Genomic DNA, 6,000 nt, shown 5'->3' on the forward strand with positions numbered 1-6,000 from the left:
AGTGTGAAGCATTAGAGAGTACAACAGCTTTCTTGTTATATCATGAAAGCGTGTCAATGGAAAATTCTCCAACTGGCTCAAGTTGGGGGAAGGAGGTGCTTGGGGGAATTGACGGGTTTTAGGTGCTATTATTATGTCTGGAGGTGAGGAGTTCCAAGGTGGACGTGGCTCTCCAGCATGTAAAACTCCATCAATGAAGGTGTGAGAATCAGGAGAGATTGTGTCCTTGATTTCCTTGAGAAGACGGTGTGGAACCCTAGTGGTGAGGAATCCCATGCGTTGCATAACTGCTTGAGAGTCCACCCAATCTGATTTCTCAAAATCCAGGAGATCTCCAACTCTGGTTAACCGAGCCTGGCAAAGGCGACGTCGGATGCTGATGGATTCTAACATCCTAGTCTTAAAAGATGGATTGTAAAGTAGGGGCTCATTTAGAATGTCTTCCCCTTCAATGGCTCCTTGCCTTAACACGGATACCATGCTCCAGGTTTTTAGCGTGTCTTGGTAGTAAGCAGGCAGGGTTGAAAGGTTTCTTAGGAAACCCTCAGGTTCAAATATAAACAATTGCCGGTCATATCCCATATTTCGTACCTGGCGATAAAAACTCGATGCTAGAGTACACCACTGTGGAGAAGGATCTGTATACAAGTATCTCTGTATTTGCTGGAGACGGAAGGTGTGCACTTGAGAACGTATACACACGACTCCCTGCCCTCCCTCTTTCAACGGGAGGCTTGAGACACCTGCAGAAACCCAATGCTTTCCTATCCAGAGAAAGTCCAGTAACCTTCTCTGGATCTTAGCAATGAATTCTTGGGTTGGGCTAAGACATATCAGCCGGTACCAGATCTGAGAGGCCACCAGCTGATTAATCACCAAAGCTCTCCCCCTCATAGAAAGTACTTTAGCAAAACCCTTCCACTTTCCAAGGCGCGTTAGAACACACTCCTCAAGTTCAATGAAATTCTGTGAGACAGGATACTCCTCAGCTGATAGGTAGACGCCTAAATATTTAATGATTTGACTCTCCCACGAGATGTCACGAAAAGCAGGAGGCAGGAAATCTACCTTTAGAGAACCCTCCAGAAGGCCTGAGCTCTTGGACCAGTTGATCCGGGCAGATGAGGCAGCAGCGTAGACTCCTTGACACTCTTGTGCCCGCTCAAGATCAACTAGGTCCTGGGCCACAAGAATTACATCATCAGCGTAGGCTGAGAGAACCACCCTCATGTCAGGTTCTTTGAGCACCAGTCCCGTGAGCCTTTTCCTTAAGAGACACAGGAAGGGCTCAATGGCCAGTGAGTACAGTTGTCCCGACAAGGGGCATCCTTGCCGAACTCCTCGTCCAAAGGCCAGAGGTGAAGTCAGAGACCAGTTGATTTTTAACTAAACACTCTGCAGAGGCATACATTGTTTTCAGGTAGCCCACAAACTGTGGGCCAAAGCTATAGGCTTGCAGAGTGCCTATAAGATATTGGTGATCCACCCTGTCAAATGCCTTCTCTTGATCCAGAGAGAGAAAAGCAAGAGATAGACCAGTCCTTCTCGCAAAATGTAGTAAGTCTCGGATTAAAAAGACATTATCAAAAATTGTCCGACCGGGGACTGTATAGGACTGGTCAGGGTGAATCACCTCTGCCAGCACAGATTTGAGCCTAAGTGAGATAGCTTTGGCCACGATCTTATAGTCTGTGCTAAGCAGTGAGACTGGTCTCCAGTTCTTAATAAGACGGAGATCCCCCTTCTTAGGAAGTATTGATAACACTGCTCGACGACACGAAAGTGGCAACTCACCTTTCTTGAAGGCCTCAGTTAGGACCCTATGGAAATCAGGGCCCAGAGTATCCCAAAAGAACTGGAAGAACTCTATGGTCAGTCCGTCAAGCCCAGGAGATTTATTGTGGGGCATTAAACGGAGTGCTTGAGAGAGTTCATCTAGAGTGATTGGTGTTTCCAACCTCTCTTTTCTCCTCTCACTGACCACTGGAAGCCCATCCCATAGCTCCTCACAGGCATCTGGAGAGATGGGATCTGGAGAAAAAAGGTTTTGATAGAAGGACCGGGCTCTGTCCCTGATAGCCTCCGGATCCTCAAGGGGGGTTCCATCCTCCGCAAAAAGGCATGTGATTTGTTTTCGGTTCCCCTTCTTCTTCTCCAGAGCATAGAAGAATCGGGAACCACGATCCATATCACAAAGTAACTGCATCCGGCTTCGCACAAAGGCACCACGAGCCTGTCGTTGTTCCATGTTACGCAGCGCTTCTTTCCTTTCTAGATATTCACACTGAAGGGCTTGGTCTTCAGAGCCTGATAGCCTTTGCTCAAGATCAAGCACCTCCCCATTCAGTGCCTCAATCTCTGCATTGCGCTGCCCGCTCACACTTTTGGTATACTCTTGACACAAGAGCTTTAGGTGAACCTTGCCTACATCCCACCACTGGTTCAATGTGGCAAATTCATCCTGAAAGGCCCTCCAGCCTCTCCATGTATCCCGGACTGACTTTGCAAAACCCTCATCTTCTAATAAACTGTTGTTAAAGTGCCAGTAAGCAGCTTTTGGCAGAGATGGTGTGATTGACATTCTCAGGGATACACAATTGTGGTCTGAGAATGGTGCCAATCTAATGGTGCTCGACTGGGCTCGTGACATGAGATGGCTCGATATATATATCCTATCAATCCGGGATTGAGAAACATGACCATCTCTCACCCTGACATAGGTAAAAGCAACCGTCTCTGGATTCTGTTCTCTCCAGACATCAACCAAGGAGAAATTAGCAATTAGTTCTCGCAAAACGGACTCAGACGAGTCTCTTTTCTTGGGTACATTGCGATCTCGAGCATCAAGGGTGTAATTAAAATCACCCCCTATAATCAAGGCTTCATCAGAGTCAATTGTCTCCATGTAGGCTGACAAACTTTCAAAGAACCGTGCCCTCTCTGGTCCGGTAGTAGGAGCATACACATTCATTAGATTATATGTTCTACCTGACTCCCGGACCCGAAGATGCAATAGACGGCCAGGGATGACAGAGGTAGCATTCAGGACCTCTGGCTGGAAGGAATCTGAGAAAAGGGTCACCACCCCGCATGATGTCCAAGTGAGGTGATTAAAAAAGACCCTTCCCTTCCACTCCAGATTCCAGCTTGCTTCAAGCTCTGGAGTGGTGTGGGTCTCTTGGAGGAAACTCACAGAGTACCCTCCTTGACGAAGAAAGGAGAGTACCTGAAACATTCGGAAAGGATTCCGACAGCCATTAGTATTAAGTGTGCTTATACTCAAGGCCATTACTGAGTCTTAGGAAGTGCTTTAACCTTCATCAAGGTCTGATGAGACAAACATTTTTTGTGAAACTTCATTATACGGAGATATTCCGCTGTTCCATAGTTCTTGGCCTCTTTTATGACCTTAATGTATTGTCTCACAGAATTGATAACTAAAGGCAAATCATGCCACTTCTCCAGAGCCATGTGCATCTTCTTCTCTAATTTAACACCAAGGGTGCTCTCAAGAAACTTTTTGAGTTCCTCAGCAGGGATGATTGGGGTAGAAGGATTTGCCACTCCTATGTCAACCTCCTCTTCGATGTTCCCCTCATCCATGAGCTCTTCCTGGCTAAGGGATTGATAATCTCCCCTTTCCACTAGAGCTTTGAGAATCTCTCCACAAGTTGTTACAGGAAAAGTATCAGAATCACTTTTCTGGAGACCCTGCAATGGCTCAGGTGTTCCCTCAACTTCACTTGAAACACATTTGGAAGTGTTTGACACAGGAGCAACAGAACTAATTAGCTCCCCAGCAACAGGTAGAGCTTTGGAGGCTCGATGGTTAGCCTCTGCCCTTTCTACTACCTCCTGTGCTTTCTGGATGGCAATAACATTTGGGTCAGTTGAAGACAAGGGAGGAGAGATTTTAGCATGAACAGTAGAGGTTGTCTGGCTACCCTCCACCGTATTTACAACTCCACCCTCACCATCCTTCCCAGCAGTTTTATCTGCAGGGTCCTGTATGGGGGTTAGCCTAATATTCTCCCCCTCCTGGAGTGAAATACCCTGAGGCACTAAAAACTGAGGCTGGTTGCAGTTGCCAAATCTCAGCACCCCAGGAACACTGACTGCCCACTCTGCAGGAGTCTCATTAGGTGTCTCTTTACACTCCAAGGGAAGATCTTCCAAATGATTTTGAGGCAGATACTGCACCCCTGACTTTGTGGGGAAACCAACACTGCCACGTTCAAGGCCATGCAGACCATTAACCTCATTATTCCCCACCTGGTCTGGAGGCAAGAGTGCATGGTCTGACACCGGTTGAACGTGACCAACAGTTGGGCCAGACAATGTCACCACATGAGGAGCAGAAGTCTTGCTGCCCTTTTTACCCTTGGATGGGGGTGCCCCATCATTAACCACTGATGCCCATTCCTCAGGTACCAGCCAGTTTGATTTAAATTTCCTCTTTTTCTTGGCATCTGAAGAGGAAAGGCCACTATCTGCCCCAACCCCAACAGGTGTTGCAATCATGGGTACCCCCACACCTTCAGGGGTGCCCATAACAGGGGTACACCTTTTTGTGGTAGGAACAACTGTGACCCTGGGGGAAGCTTTGACATGTTTTCCCCCCTTCTCTTTTGCCGCAATTGTAAGACATGCTGCAGCCTTAGATGTCTTCAGTGAAGAAGGAGGAGGTTTGGATGTTGTAGAGGTGGGTTGTGTAACAGCCACCTTGAGGTTCTTTAGTGAAGGAGATATCCCCTTTGAGGACCCTGCTGAAATAGTCCCAGCAGGATAAGATGTTTTATTTGAGGCACTGGGAGCAGGAACAGGGGCTGTGGTCTTAATTTGCCCTTTGGGGCAACTCTGGCGAGTGTGCCCCAGGTTCTTGCAAAGGAAGCACCTCACTTCCTCTGTGCTGTAAAAAATTTTATACAGCACCCCTTCAAATGGAACCCCGAAAGACCCCTCAATAGTGTCTTGCCCCCGAGGTAAAAGTAGTTGCACCTGCCTTTTAAAGGAAAGGACGTGCCTCAGTCTGCTCTCCTTACATCCCAGGGGAATTCTAGACATATTTGATTTTAACTCCCCAAGGGCTTGCAGGTGGGGGTACAATAAGTGGTCTTGCAGGAAGGGGGGCACATTAGATAAAACCACCCTTGTGCCCAATCCTTCTAGGGGTTCTACAGGGACATAACTCCCTCCCACTGTGATACCCCTCTGTACCAGAGTATGCACTGCAGTTAGAGTACGGGCAAAGATTATGGCTTTCCCATACATTTTACTTGCTGCCACTACTGCAGAGTGGCCCACCACTTCAGCTGCAGCCTTTATATAAGCCTCTATGCCATGAGTGCTTGACATTAGGCATCTGACCCCATGCTTCCTTGTAAGCTTCTCTACCCCAGCAGTGACTTGGCTAGGGTTGCTGCCAGTAGCTACCGCGTGTGCAAATGTTTTAGCAGGGGTCACATTGGCTGCAGCAGCAGAAGTAGAGGCAATGGGGCTTTTTGACATGGGCTCTGACTGGTGTTTCCTTGCAGAGCTACAGCTGGGTTTTTCAGGTCCTTTTGCTTTAGAACCAAGAGATGTTTTTTTATAACTTTCCTTTGTATTCCCTCCCATTATTTTACACAACACCACACAAAAGAAAGCTTTATACTATTGATTAACAAAAAAGTAAGTTTTAAGTTGAGAAGCTGTGGCAGGGAGAGGGTTAATGTGAGCAGGTGCCTGGGAGCTGCACTGCTGCTGCTGCTGGAAAAGATTTTATATTTATACTTATATTAAATCCTTCTCCCTTTAGCTTTCTCTCCTCACAGAACTGAGTGCAAAATCAAAATATCCACTCAATCTGTACAAAAATTAAACAATTTGTGCTGAAACAAGAGAAAAATGCAAATGAAACTGACACCCAGGTGCGGGGGAGGGGTAGGGGATCTAACAGTGAGTTTGTAGCCCAGAGCAAGTGAAAGGAACTGGGCTAGGAATCACTCACCTTCAGGGTCA

This window comes from Xenopus laevis, chromosome 8L (genome assembly GCF_017654675.1).
Source record: "Xenopus laevis strain J_2021 chromosome 8L, Xenopus_laevis_v10.1, whole genome shotgun sequence".
Lineage (NCBI taxonomy): Eukaryota > Metazoa > Chordata > Amphibia > Anura > Pipidae > Xenopus > Xenopus laevis.